This window comes from Poecile atricapillus, chromosome 2, assembly GCF_030490865.1.
Source record: "Poecile atricapillus isolate bPoeAtr1 chromosome 2, bPoeAtr1.hap1, whole genome shotgun sequence".
Classification (NCBI taxonomy): Eukaryota; Metazoa; Chordata; class Aves; order Passeriformes; family Paridae; genus Poecile; species Poecile atricapillus.
Genome location: NC_081250.1, coordinates 74,459,051 through 74,474,770, shown reverse-complemented (window position 1 = coordinate 74,474,770; position 15,720 = coordinate 74,459,051).

The following is a 15,720-nucleotide window of genomic DNA, read 5'->3' as shown; positions in this document are numbered from 1 at the left end:
AATGTGGCCTGAATTATTCTGATAATAATGGTCACTGTTCAAGGAAAAACAAGTCATTTTCTTATTATGTTTATTTCTCCACCAAAGTTCTGTGCAATGGTTATTTATTCAGATCACTTTGGAATATCCTGTACAGTCCATTTCTTTGTTTCTATGTAAGACAAAATTCTCATTTTTCATTATGTGTTTCATGTATAAACTTCTATAAATCAAATCCTATATAAATTAACTTAGTGCAAGAAGGGAATATGTTTAAAAGACATAATTATGCTCATGAGATTGAGATAATCATCAGAGATGATTATTCATGATTGACATTACTACCTCTTTTCCTAGGAAAAAAAATAAAACCAAAAGCAATTTAGAAGATAGAGGGTTCACAATTCTGTAATTTTTCACCTGAAATTAAATGGAAAACATCATAGACCTCAGATATAAAGTGGGTGAAATTCTAGCAAGAATATTCTAAAATGTTTTTAAACCTCCCATATCCTTATCTTCCTGGTGGATACCTGGCAAGCATTGCCTTTTAACTGGGGATTATAAGAATATCTCAGCAACCTTAAAGTATTGAAGTCTATAATAAAATCCAGATACAAATTCTACTGTTTCCTGTTCTTTTGTGGTTGCATTTACCTCTAAGACAAAAACATGAAATAACTTCCAAGAGTGTCCTGTGCTTACACTCGTTATATCTAAGTCAAGGCACTGTGCCCCTCTAACCTATACATTCACACAAGCACATTCTTTTAAGTTTAGGAACCACTAGTGTTTTTGTCTTTGACTAGATTTTTCCTTTCCACGTAATTTTTCTATTTGTCTTTCTTTTTTGTCTGGACCAATAGAACTCCTGAACAGTAGGAAGCATAATCTTCACTTATGACTAAAACACAGCCTCTGATATTTGCCCATGCGTTTATTTCCTTCCCAAATTCCTTCACAAGAGTCTGCCATCTACAGTCAATGTCTCTTGTGTTTCTGCAGCTTGGACTCTAAAAACATTTCCACTGAGCAGCCTGAGTGGGTCTATGATAGTGCTTAGCAAAACTGTATTTATCCTTTTTTTGGTACAGCTCCACCATTTAGTTCCATGCTAGTGCTACTGCCTCCTACTTTATAGATACAATCTTATTCTTATAATCCAGTACAATTTCCCCACCTAAATGCAAGCCTTTAAAGCAACGTTACTCAGAACTTTATTTATGTTAGGGGATCTGCTGAGGCTAAGCACAAAGTCACCAAAAAGTCTCTTACATAAGCTTAAGGGAACTGAACTAGCTCTTTGTACAGAGGTGTATTTTTAAAGAAGAATGAGTCTGTATACAGTCACAGTCAGCTAGAGGTGTTCTGCTCTGCACAACCATTGTTTCAATTTTTAGAGAAAGACTCCCACTTTTAAGGGAATAACATAATTACCTTCTGCTAGCTTATAGCTGTCCCCTATTGAATATGACATTGTGGGAGTCTGAATATGATCTGCCTCCCTCAGAAGGAATGAATTTTTGCTTAGTAAAAAAGACCTTTGAGCTATTAATCAGCACAAATGGGTTGAAGTTAGGAAGAAGAAATGGCCTTGTGGGCAGGGAAACATCTGTACAAAATTGCTTTTCTTTTGTTTTCTTATAGAGTTGTTGGAAATTTTCTGAAGCTGTGAAAAAGCAACCTTGAGTTTACCTCCAAGAAACTGAACTGGAGGATTCCAAGGACATAAGTCACCAGTGCTCAGAAGTGAGACTGCAGTTTCTTGTGGGGTGGGAATTGTATAATATATTATATATACATAGTACATTATATTGTGTCATTAACTTGGGAAGCAGCTTTTGATCCACACAAACCTGTGACTCAGTCCTGCAGAGACTACTCATGTCAGACAGTTCCATCTGTGACCACCAGTAAAAAAAAGCTATATGGAAAAGTGCAAAGAATTCCTGGGGGACATAGTCTCATAACTTATTTATTACCCACTAATCTCTAAGCACATTGACTTAACATCTCAAAACATGTTGACTTAACAGGAGCATTAGCACATCTGTGGAGTTCATCTTTATGAGCTATTTTTAGCATATATGGCATTTTCTAACTACATTTTAGAGTAAAAATAACCTTCCCCTCCTCCTGCCTTTACATGTCTGCCACCTTCTGAAGCGAAAAGGAAGTAAAATTAACATCTTGAGCAATAATCAGGTTCATCTGCACCTTTATCTAGTCTTGATGTTCTGAGTATGAAGAAATTGCATGAAAATCAGTATATCTGACTTGGATTGGTGCCACAATGAGACAAATCAGCAACTGACTATCATATCCACAAGGACTTGACACTGTCTATATAAAATGCAGTGTGAGAGTCATAGCCATCTGAGCATTTGTGACTCAAATGCAGGCACTATGTGCATTGGAGAATTTCTCTCCTGTAGCTCATATCTCCACACTATTTTTCCTACTTGTTTTCAGTTATACTGGTGTGCCTTGTTCATTCTACCTACTGTCCCTGAATCTCTAGTACAACTGAAATAACTCATAAATAGAAGAAGCATTTTAAATTTCTGTAAGAAACACAGTTCATTATCCCAACACCCCATCTCTAAAAATCACTTCATTATAAGGATATTTATTCCACACCTACACTGATGATTCCTCAACACAGTTTCTCAGTTTGCCATGAAGAAGTGAATAGTTTCATAGAAAAAATAAAAGAAGACTCTATAACTACAAATCATCATCGAATTTTTGTGGGAAGTTAAACTTCTTAGAGAAGAAAATTATGCTTTTTTTAAGTTACAGAATTTAGAGGATACAGCTTTGATTCAAGTATAATCAATATGAAGAGGTTGTTTTCAGCATCACAACATTTCTAAGAATTTTACAAGCATGATGATAAAGTTGATGAGAAAGCATCAATTTCCACTGAAAGGAATGATGCTCCAATTAGTCCATGCCATTTTGAATCATACTAAGCTTTCAAGTGCAGCAAACCTTTGTGGCAGGGCTAAAACTTCTCAGTGTATTAATTGCCCTTTAGAGTTCATGGTGCTTCTGCTACCCCCAGCAGCAGCGCTGAATTATGTTGCCTTAAAGCATTCATAGAACCTTATGGATGCACAGATTGGGGAAAAAAGCTTTTCCACAATATTATGCACCATCCTTTTTGACAGATGAGACTACAGATACTTTTTAAAGCCTTTTTAAATTTTAATAGATTCACTGTTTATTTTAAATGGAACGTGGATGGCTTCTTTTGCATTTTATTAACTTGTTGTGAAGAAGCGATTTGCTGTTAAGAGATGATATAATCTGTAGGAAATAATAATCATTTAGCAACTGTTCCTTGAACAAAAGTAACAGCATGTTTTCTCTTAAGAAAAATAACCATGCAGGAGCTTGAGAATAATGTGTGATTTGTGATACAAGGCAGATAGTGCTTTTGCATCAAACTAAGCTAACGATACTTGTAGAAAAGCTTGAGACTTGTAGAAGTCTCAAGGAAGAAAAGTATGAGCTTTCTGTAACACGTAATATTCTGAAGTTGTTTATTGAGATCAAAAATTTAAGAAGCAAATGAACTAGTTTTTCCTCCCTCTGTGAAAGGGATAGAATTCTAAACCCAAACTACAAAGGTCTCTTGAGAGCTATCTTCACAGTCTAGTAAAACTGCAAAGATCTCCACTGGGAGCCCCACGCTCCCTCACCAGCACGAAGGCCATCCACACCTCATGTCTCAGCTAACAAATGGTAGCTCTGTCTGATGTAACTGATCTGGAAGAAACTTACCTCTAACTTCATGCCAAATGGAGTTCCCTTAATTAGGCCGTTTTGCTTCATTAAGGAGCCAACTCTAATACTAGCACTGCTTGCAAGTATATTTCTGGCTTACCTTTTTTATTCTTGAAGGGAATGTCTGTCAGCCAAGCACACATCTTTCACTAAATATCTTGGGATCCATGTATTTTTCTCCATGTATTTCCACAAGAAAGGATATACTGAAAGAAGGTCTGACAAACTTCTCTTCCCTGCTTTGCTGTTTAAAACTCCACAGCAAGATACTTCACCATATAAACAATAAAGCTACATTTTGTGGTGCTCTGTGACCATCAGTGTATTGCAAATTCTTGCAAAATTGAAGAAAATATTTGAAAAAAAACAGATAACAAAGATAAGAAAGAAAATGAATTTATCTCTGGGGCATTGATCTCACAGTAGTGAATGGAAAAGGAATGGAAGAAGCCTGTGACCTTGTAACATGGAGTTTCCATGCTGTAGAACCAGAAGTTAGAATTGACAGGGATTTGCTCTAAGGAAGCCTGAAGCAGCTGCAGCTCTGAACACCACTTTCACAGGTCATGGGCTGCAGAGCAAAGGGGAGGCAGGATAACACATTAGCCATGAAGAATAAGGGTGAAATTCAGAGCAGATCAGAAATTAATGATGTGCCTTTACAGACTACTAAATGTGGTTCTGTGGAAAAACTACAGGTATTTGAAGTTTCCATGACTACAGTGTTAATTAAACACATGGTAAAAACAAAACTTGTGAGGATCGAGCCTGCAGCCCTGAAAAATTCAGATCATATTTTCAAAGACCAGCTGTGTTTTTCTGTTTAAGATACTTATTTACTTTATTATGGTAATTACTGTTGTCTTATTTTTATTTTTTTTTCTTTTTTTTTAAGGCAACTGAATCAGTACATTCAAATGTGGAATATCTTTCAGTAGCAGTTTAATTTGTGGAGTCTCAGAAAAACAGAGTTTTCTTAATTGTATAGTGAGTGAAGAGATTGTAATTCTCCCCACTCTCTACATTTCTATCAATATGTTGAATTTTGATCTTTCTTTTCTTTACCTCTGCTCTTTTGAATATACAGCCAGAGAGCGATATGACAGACACTTTGAATAGTAGAAAACTTGATCTAATTTGTGAGTAAAGTATCTAGTATGAGTGTACATATATTTAACAATAAAGTGAAAAAAATAATTTTCCTCTCATTCCTATTATGTAAAAGAGAGTAGAAAACAACTCTTGATAAAAGTTAAATTAGATTTTCACAATTGTTACAAGTTTTCCTCTTAATACCCTTTTCTTCCAACGTAGTTTAAGTTGAACATGTCATGAGAACATTTAATTGAAAATTACTGCTACAGGTTTATTATATTAATTAAAAATCAAACAATTCTAAAGATATACTTAAAGACTTGGTCTAAAAGTGTAGTTGTATAACTACAACTATAATTTTATATACTACTCCATAGTACCACCTAATGTGTTACTAGGTTGGGGATTTAAAAAAATTACCTTTGTAGCTACCTTTGTATGCAATGTTCAAACCAAACCAAACTACATCAGTGTTTTCTGAAATCCCTTCTATTGGAGTGCGTAGGAAATAGAAAATATGCAATGCTATATTACTATATTGTTATATTACTATATTATATTATATTACTAACAGGGATTCCTACAAAATGTCTGTAAAATGTAATTATCTAGTTGAATATATATTTTTTGCTTCTCATTATGCTTTCAGTGGTCTCTGCACCTACAGTGGTATCTCCTACCTCAAGCCTTTAAATTCTTCATAACCTCTGATGAAAGACTACAGTTTTGATGCTCAGGACTCAGACAGATATTTTTTCTTTCTTTTAGTTTGTCAGCTTGGAAAATGAAAGTATATATTTTTAAGCTGTGCTGTTTTTCTTTTCCTAAAAATTTACCTTCCCAGGTTGTCTTGGTTTGCTTGTTATGAGTCTGCATGTGCATTTTTTCAAAGTTGTCTTTAGAACTAACCAAATAGTTCCCTGCAAGAAAAATGTTTTTTGAGGGTGGTCTGGTCCAGGTATTGCTCCCTATACATAACATGAATACAGCCATACCATGTTTAGCTCTGTGCTGTTACACTTCTCCAAAACTCTCAGCAGGCATTATAGCCCCTCAAAACCTTCTCTCACCAAGTTCCAAGGGACAGAACTCCTAAATGCTATTTAACATGATGATGCCAGGATAATACTCCAGAATAATTTCAAGCCCCTACAATAGAAAAAAAAAAAAAAATCATAATTTTTCTAAGGCCATAGGTCTTTCCCATGAGATTCAGAGGAGGAGTGGAATATGCAGCGTGGCAGTGGCCCCTACAAAACCAGGAGGCAATGAGAAGCCGGGTCAGAATTTTATCTAGACTCCAGGGATTTCTTCTTGGATTTCATCCTGTACAGACACAGCCTGAGAGAATTATTTACAATAATTAGGAAGTAAAACATTCTTTTGACAATCAGATACATTTTTAAGATGTTTAGATGGACTGTATTTCTAACAGTGTGGAGTTGTATCTCTCCCAGAGAGAATATCTATTCTATTATATACATTCAGTTGTTATGTGTTTAGGCTGACCTGAGACAACACGCCCCAGCACAATGCAGAATTTTAGTTTCCAAATCATCCAGATGCTGGGAGCGTGCTGTGTCTCTCTTGTAGCACAGGCAACAAGATTTTCCTCCTGTGCAATTGAACATATGGTGAGCAAGAAAGGACTAATACACATAAGGCATCTGTTCCCACGAAGGGTTAGGATGCAGGTAGGGTATGCACATCTATAGATGATTTTTATTATTTCTTGCTGTACTGTTAAGACTACATTTACAAGGATGTATTCTTCACTGTGACTAAATCAGTTAAAAACAAAAGGGGAGTGTGGTTATTGGCAACTCTGATTTTTTCCTCTCAGGTATCTCAAGGACATCAGGAGTGAGGACTTCATGGGGTTTCTGGGTGTAAAATGACAATCTGGCTCGAGTCAGAAGTTCTGTTGAATGAAAGAATCTTAAAATAGGGTAAAGGAAAAAGTCACATGTATATCATTAATATATGCCTTTGTGTACATAAAGTACATACACTTATATACTTACACATTTGTGTACATATATCTGGAAGAGAGCTAAAAATTTTATCGGTTCAATCAATCCTTCAGCAACCTAAAAGTTGAACTTACCTAACGAATGAGAAAATTCTCATTAAATACAGAATATGGATGTTATTTTTTCACCCTTCAATCTTTTCCCCTCTCCTCTGGCAGGATGCACACCTTCCCAGGATCCATCGCCTGGTCTCCACCAGGGGCAGGTGGGTGAAGCTGTCCTAAGGCACCAGTACACAGAAATCTTTGGGTGCCAGGAGGTTCTTCCTCCTCAGCCCTGGGATGGCTCCCATTTACTTTTACACGTCCCTTCAGTGTGGCAGGTGCCACTGAGGTCACTGCACAGCCCTGGGCCACCCCAGGGAGATGAGAGTCCCTCCTGCCATGCACTGCCAGTGCCATCAGGCCCTGGCCCTGCAGACCCCTGGGCCCATGAGCACAGAGGCTGTATGGGTGGGCTGAGGGCTGGTAGCCCAGGCATGGCTCAGGGGTGCTGAGAACAGCCGCATTTACTCACCAGAGTTGGGGATGAGGAGTGTGTACAGTTTGAGGAAGAATTGATATGTGAATACAGGGTTAAGCCTGGTTATGTCTACAACCGAGTACATTAGGCACAAGAATTCATTGCTGTGTCTCCTCCAGTAGAAGTTAAAATTTAAATAGCCTATTAGTCACAAAACACTAATGTATTCTTCAGAGAAATAATTTACAGTCTGTCTCTGAGTGGGAACTCTGTGCAAACAGCCATGTTCAGAATTGATTCACTGTTACATTCAGTAAATCTATTTTTAATGGTGCTTGCTTTTCTCCACTAAGATGAGGAGGGAGATATTGGTGGAGGTACAGATGCATAACTCCAAGTGATAAAACTTCAGAAAAGTAACACTTCTTTGGTTTCCATAGTAACTACTCTCAAAAATGCCACCTGACTTGCATTTACACAGCACTTTGCCAAAACCTGCAGTTCCTGGCTGCCTGTGTCCCGTTACTGCTCCCTGCCCACTTCCCACTTTTAATAGTGCCAGGGTAGACTCTTTATTGGCTGTATCAGGGAGCTGAGGCAACAGAGTAACACAGAGAAGAGAGCACAGTTGGGATTTTTTTTTTTAGTGGAATCGTGCCCTAATCAGCTGCCCCAGCTCTTGTGAGCAGGAGCAAGGTAGCAGAGTGTGACTTCAGCCAGAAGGGCAGGAAGGCCAGGAAGACTTAAATGCAAGACAAGTGATGGCTAAACCTATTAACCTTCCTGTGATAATGATCATGTTCTCTTAGATGCCATACTGGTTCTAGAACAGCAAGAGTCTGTCCAGAAGTTTATACTCTGTCAGCAAACTGAGGCAGAATATGGAAAACATTTTGGGAGTGCAAAAGTGAGCGAGAGAATGTGAGAATTATTAAAAGTAAATGTGAGAATACTAGAAAAAGACAAATTCCTATCTTCCTAAACTTGCTATATGGCACACATCTATTTTGATAGATTTAAATATGATTCCTCTGAAGTGATTATAGAATATTTATTACACTAGCTGAACATCAAGGTCTTAATGTTTTAGCTTATATACTATCCCATGTTATGTGTTATAATCAAAATAGAGAGTGTAGCAACAAAGAGGTCAGGCGATAAAAGTTTTAAAGTACTTTCTTTGTATTGACAATGAAAAGGAAGAAAACTGCAGTCATGTTAGCTTGGTGAGCAAAATATTTCCTATTCCAGGACTAAAGCGATTTCAATTTTGAAGTGATATTATTACAAGAAGTCATTTGCAGGACCAAAAAATTTATCCATTGATGTGTACCAAAAGAAGTGGGCATGCCTGAGCACCCACAACTAGCCTGCAATAGAGATGATAAAACTAAACAGGGATAATACTCATAAATCTATTTCAAGGTAATGGACTAGAAATATCTAGGGACAAAGGATAAACATGGCAAAAAATCCAGTCATTCCTAAAGTGTTCTGACAGGCTAGTAAGACTTACCTCATAATGATTTTAATAAAGGTCAAATAGATAAGATGATAATTGTTTGAGCAAAATGTATGCAAAGCAACGAGACCTAGATAAGAAAACTACCATTAGATTACGCATGATGTGAAGGAAGCACAAATTGCCCCATCAGAATAAATACCAGAATTTCACAAGGTTTCATTAAAGTACAAACAGGATGAAGAAAAATTGCTTTGGAACTACCTGGAAACAAAAGAGAAATACAATGTCCTCTTGTTTTGTTTTGGGTTTTTAATACCTTGGTAAAATTAAAATTTATAACATTTTGAACATCTGCACAATTAACTGTGAAGAAATTTACTTTACCACTTCAATCCCATGGAAGATATTTAGTATGTTGAGCTTAGAGAAGTATAATTATATTTTCCTCTCCACCTTCCCCCTCTCCTCCTGAATTCAGCCCCTGCTTTCATTAAAATAACACTGGATAAATATTTTAATAAAAATTAAAATGTACATATTTTCTTTTAAAAGCTCTTTAAAGACAATGTTCTCTGAAAATGACTTTACTGGTGAATCTTTAAAGGAATATATTTTAAAAATAAATAACAATAAAATCTTATAACACTTTTTTTTTCCATTAAGGTCATGTAAATTGGTCTTTAAATTCTGTTTTTATTTTTCATGTTATAGAAAAGTGAAACAGAGGATTAAACTTTCTCTCAAGCTTGGTGTTATACAGATTTTTGACACTGTATTATTTTGAATAAGCCATAAATGCTTTCATGTGTAGTGCTTTCCTGTTGTTTTGCATTTTCCCCTTTATTATTTGTTTCAATTATATATGCACTAGGAATCCTCAGAGATGCATCACTGCACTTCCAGTCAACTCATGAAGTTTTTGATAATTATATCTTGATAAACATATCAAATCTATCTACCCTTGTTTTTTCCTGTACCTAGCTTAGATATGTAACAGTGAGCAAACACATGGAAAATCAAGATGTTAATGCAGCCTACAGACAGTGATTTTCTTTTAGAAGTGAAGTCTGAACTACTTTCAGAAAAAAAACCCAACCCAAAACAAGACAATTATTGATACTGCAAATAACAGTCTTGAGTACAGCAAATTGATTTGATTGGTTATTAGACCTGGGTACACAATTCAGGATATGAGAATATGCAACGAACATTCTTCAATGCAAATAAAAGGAAATTGCTACTGTTTTTTTCTGGAAACACTACTTTGAAGAGCTTTTCTTAACAAATCCTCATCAGTGAAAGCGTTACTTCTGTCAAGATTTCAAAGTAGATGTTTGCATTTGGGATCCCTAGTCTTTGTATTATCACAGCCCAATTTTTATAAAGGTATGCAGCAAAATCTGATGAAATTTTAATAATTAATACATTTAGTAACCTGAAGTAGAAAATACTTCCCTTATCTCCATCTTTATATTTAAAATCAAATAGAATTAAGTGAAAGGGATGAAACTCTGGTTTAAGTAGATTTTTATGCCACACATCACCGAAGTATCTGATCACATTCTGCTATACAAAACAATATGATGCACTTCTGTCCTACACATCTTTGTTTTTAGGGGGTTGGGTGATAATTTATGTATTTATGTTACTACATGCTTGCATTAGATAAGAAAACTCATGTGGAGAAAGAAGAAATAGTGTTCATCAAGCCCTTTGGCTTCTAGGGACTCTTTGATCACTACCTGAGAAATTACTTTCTGCTTGATTTCACAGAATAACTGAGGTGGGAAGGAACCTCTGTAGGTTATTTAGTCCAATCCTCTGCTCAAAGCAGTCTTCTAGAGCAGGTTGTTTAAGATAATGTCTAATTGGGTTTTGAATATCTTCACAGACAGGGTTTTACCATCTCTCAGGACAACTCACCCCATCATTTCACTACCTTCACAATTAAAAATCAAACCAAAAACAAGTAAACAAAGAAAACAACAGAAAAAAAAAAAAGTGGTTTGCTCTTTCAGAAATGGAATTTCTGTGTTTGATTTGTGCTCTTTCCCTTTGTGCATTCAATGGGTACGTCTGAGAAGAGTCTGATTGCATCTTCTTCATTCCCCCCAAACAGATACTTATGCACAATGATAAAAAACCTCTGATACTTCACATCTCCAGGTTAACCGTCTTATCTCTCTGTCTGCCTTTATATGATTGGTGTTCTTATTCCTTCATCACCTTTACCAACTTGTGCTGGACTTTTTCCAGGAAGCCCGCGATTGTTTTTTCAGAGGGAAGTCCATGCCTACCTTGTCTGAGCACAGAAGTGGATTCTGCACTCAAGGTGTGGTCTCAGCCAGAGCTGACAAGAGTGGAAGGAGCGTACTCCTTGACTCTCTGCTAATGCTTTTCCTCATGCAGCCCCAAATACTGTAGACTTTCATTGCCACAGGGATGCACTGCTTGCTGATGGTCAGTTTGTTGTCCAGCAGCACCATCAGGTCTTTTTCTACCAAGCTGTATTCCAGCTCGGTAACCTCCAGCACATACATGGTGTTATTGCCCAGGGTACAGGACTTGGTATTTCCCCTTGCTGAACAACATGAGGGTGCTGTTGACCCATTTCTCCAGCTTTCTGGGTTTTGCTGAAAGGCAGCACATCTGGTGTTTCAATCAGCCTTCCTATTTTGTATCATTTGCAGATTTGTATTTTAGATCCTCATATCGTGTTCAGCTGAAAGTCTGTGGTGGTTGATGGCTCAGTGAAAAACAGTGTTCTGAAAAATTCTATGAAGCATTTGGTCTAGCTACAAAATGAAATTGTTTTTCATAGGAATGTAACACGGATCTGAAGTGAAATCACATCTGAGTTCTCACAGCATTTTTCCTTCCCAAACGTAGAAGGATGGCGAAAATAGAAATATATTAGAATAGAATAGAAAATAGAAATGCATCAGAAACATATACTGAAAAAAATAAAAGTGATAAGATGTGACTAAGATACTTCTTAGTTTGCTGCTAGTAAATTATACTTGTCTCTCTTAAACAATGTTTGCATGCAGAAATGACTTCTTAGAAATCTAGGGAATTTAAAGACAAAAGGTCATATGAGTTCATCCTGTACTCCATAGTTCAGCCCAGATAACTTATACCAGTTGTTTCCATAGTAAAGTTGTAGCTTCTGATATACCTGTAACATATATATCTACTATCCAGCCATAGTCTAAAGATTTCAAGTGATGGAAATATATAAGTAAGCTGTGATAATAATTATTTAGAAATTAGTATGACACAGAACTATGTTGGTTATGTTTATGATTTCACGCTGGTATAAAAGCATACATGCTTATGAGTGGCTCAGTTCCAGCAGGATAGTGGTACTCTAAAACACATTGTGTTTGCGCAACAAAAGTAAGCAGTTACAATACATCTGGTTCACTTCGGTAAGTGGAATGTAAGATTTTGAGCAGAGCAGTATGACTGCCCCAGACAACACCATTACATAGAAAATTACTACAAGATTAAAAACAGCACCTGATTTTCTACTGTCACATAATTTAGAATAGTGATAATTTAGGGAAGAAGATCATGGAGATTAAGCGTGCATATAAGACAGTGAGTATTTGTCTACTTGTTTTTTGCTGTATCACAGAAATGCAAAGTTAGAGGTCATACCATTTTGTTCAGTGTGACTGGAGCACAGGGAGACATGGGTGGTGTTTATGTGCTAAAGGCACTGCAAAACTCGGAGGCCTGTAGGAATGACCAGGAAAAGATAATGTGTAACTAAACCAGGGGCTTGAATTTGTGTGAAGCAGCTTTCAGAGGGTGACTAAATGCACCACAGATTGCAAAACTCTTTGAGATAATAGTGCAGTGAGAGATACCAGGATTTTTAAGTTGTTTGGCAGAAAGGCATTACTGGGGCAGGAGCAGGATTGCTAAGCATGCAAGGTTATTATGTGTTCTATTTCCAGTAGTTCTGTGAAATTTGACAATTTGACAGTTTCTTTTTTTTAAAAAAGGATGAGTTGAGGGGGCCTGGCTGCAGGATAGAGATTAATTTTGTTAAATAATTCTGTACTAGAAAGTTATAATCTAACTTCGTAGTGTAAAATGTGAAATTAGAAATTCATAAAATCCAAAATTATAACATATTTGCTTTAATCCCAATGCACTTTTTAATTTTTTATTGTATTAAGAAGAACTTGATGTACATTTCTACCTGCACTTCTTATTAATATATGAAACTTTGTCTGGAGATGCAGTCAGGAATTACAGTCTGCCCAATATAGGTTGCATGTAAGACAGTGACACTTGGCACAACTGAAGAATTTTCAGCCCAACCCTTTTGGCATTTTCTCTTTTATATGTTATAATGTTGTTAAGTGGCTACATTTTCATAGTTCTTACACGTGTAAGCTACTGCCTTAGACTGAGTTGGAGAAGAGGAATTTGTGGCAATGCTTGGAAATAGTATGTTTACTGAGTTTTGAGGGAGGAAATTTGATGTCAAATAGGGGGGTGAGCAGGAGTTCAGGGTATCATTTGGCATGGAGGAGTTCGGTAGAGTTTTTGTTCAAAGATGGAAAAAACTGAATTTGATGGTAGGAAGGAATCAAGCAAAAGAGCACTGGAAGAAATAAAGTGGAAAAAACACTCTTCCCATCCCCTGAGTGTTATCATATTATTTATAACCTGAAATTAATAAAGGTAACTGTTTGTGACTTTTAACAGTAACAATGTAATTCTGACATCACAAAATAAAAGATTTTAGACTAAATGTCGGCAAGGTATTTTTCAAATTTTATAGTGATATAAAATATAGTCCTAGGGAAAAATAAAAAAATGCATGTTGCAAATGGGAATGTGTGTCTATGCAGTTTCCAAGTATTTAGTCTATATTTCTGGGTTTTAATCTCCGTAGTTTTTTGATCTCTTCCCTTAGGTTTGCAGAGAAGACCGAGCAAGCAGGCCTTTGCTAAATGCTCCAGTGCAAATGAGATAAAAGAAGAATTAATTTTCCCTCGTTACTTTTCTGTACCGTACAATACATTTTCTGTTGATTTGGCAGTGCCTTTTGATAAGCTCTAATTGCAAAGAATTTTTGTACAACACTAAAATGTTGATAAGAAGAGACATATGAAGTGATTGCCTAATTATTTTCCTTTTGTTTCATTTGAACGCAACTTAATTTTAGAATCATAACAGTATTTATTTTCAGGGTGTGTTTTTACCATTTTCTATAAGAACTGCTTTACAAAAATGTAATAAATTTATGCTGCAAAATTCATTTATTTAACTAACTCTTTAGGACCCAAACCACATCAACCTTTAATTTTCTTTTATGTTAGTTATATGCAAGTGTTTTCTCTTTTGGTTTCTTAGTGTGTTGATACAATCAATCCAAATGCCTAAGCTGTTAGGTAGTGAGGGATAGGGAACATTGTGCTGCCAGCACAATAATGCTGACACTACTCTTTTGTCAGTCTTGATTTACTGGCAACATCTTTAAAGTTGCCACAAGCAAGTGAACTGACAGTGATGCTAAAAGACAGAGAAAGTAGCAGCTTGACCTTTTACTTAATTTCATGAACACACTATACAACTGCATGAATAATGAGGGTTTATTTAGTGATAACTGAAACAGCAAAATAAAAAAAAAATCCTTCAACAATTTGGATTTGTTGACATTTTAAAAACTTTCTTGGTTAAGAAAATCAATGCCTATTTTAAATCAAACATTGTATCACAAATGCAGGTTCTCATATGCAAAAGAGGAAGTAAATCCTTTTTGCTGAGCAACTACTTCTGCATTAATGAAGATTTCTAAACAGGCAGTGTAGCTCAAATGTATGCAGACTTGTCCTTAACTCATTCTCCAGACTTGGTACAGTTGGACTTCTCACTGCTTGAAAGCTCAGCTCAGCATCAACAATATTAGAATATCACATATTGCGTGAACATAGTAACTTTCAGTGTTACAGGTACAGATGAAACTTCATTGTATCTTGAACTGCTTATTGAGACACACTCAAAAGCAGATTAAGTTGTTTTAGCTCTATGTATATAATGCAATTTTTCTTCAAATGTAACATCTTTGTATCACCATTGAAACAAACAGAACAAAAAAGTAGTTATGGTAGTACAAAGAAAAAAATATTTTTACAGCATCACAGTTTGACTGGAAAAGACTTCTGTGATCATTGAGTCCAATCCTTGACCAAGCCACCTTGTCAACTAGATCATGGCACTAAATACTACATTTGTTCCTTGAACACCTCCAGGGATGGTGACTGCACCACCTCTCTGGCAGTTAAACATCTCAATGTTCAACAAGTGTTTCTGTGAAGAAATTCCTCCCAGTGTCCAGCTGCAACCTCCTCTGGCACAGCTTGAGCATCTCTGGTCCTCTCATCCTGTTGCTGGTGGCCCAGGAGAAGAGATCACTCTCACTTTGCTACAGCCTCTTTTCAGGCAGTTGTAGAGAGTGATACAGTCACCTCTGAGCCTTTTTTTCTCCAGGCTGAGCAGCTCCAGCTCCCTCAGCTGCTCCCCATGGGACTCAGTCTCCAGACCCTTCACCCACTTGGCCCTTTTCATCACTCAATGTCTTTCTCAAGTGACTGGGCCAGACATGGAGACAGTGCTCGAGGTGAGGCTTCAGTAGTGTTGAGTACAGGGGGAGAATATTTTAGAATATTAATTCAGGAAAAAATAGTATGGTGTCATTTCAGCTCTTTCTGCTTCAGTTTAAGAAATTCTGTTGAATTTTTGGATTGAACTGTATTTTTTCATCATTCGTTCAGAACTGAGAATATTCATCTTTTGCATGTTTCATCTTCTCAGCTCTATCAATAAGTTACTTTGTAATTAACCAAATGTAACTTGTCTCTTCCTGATAGC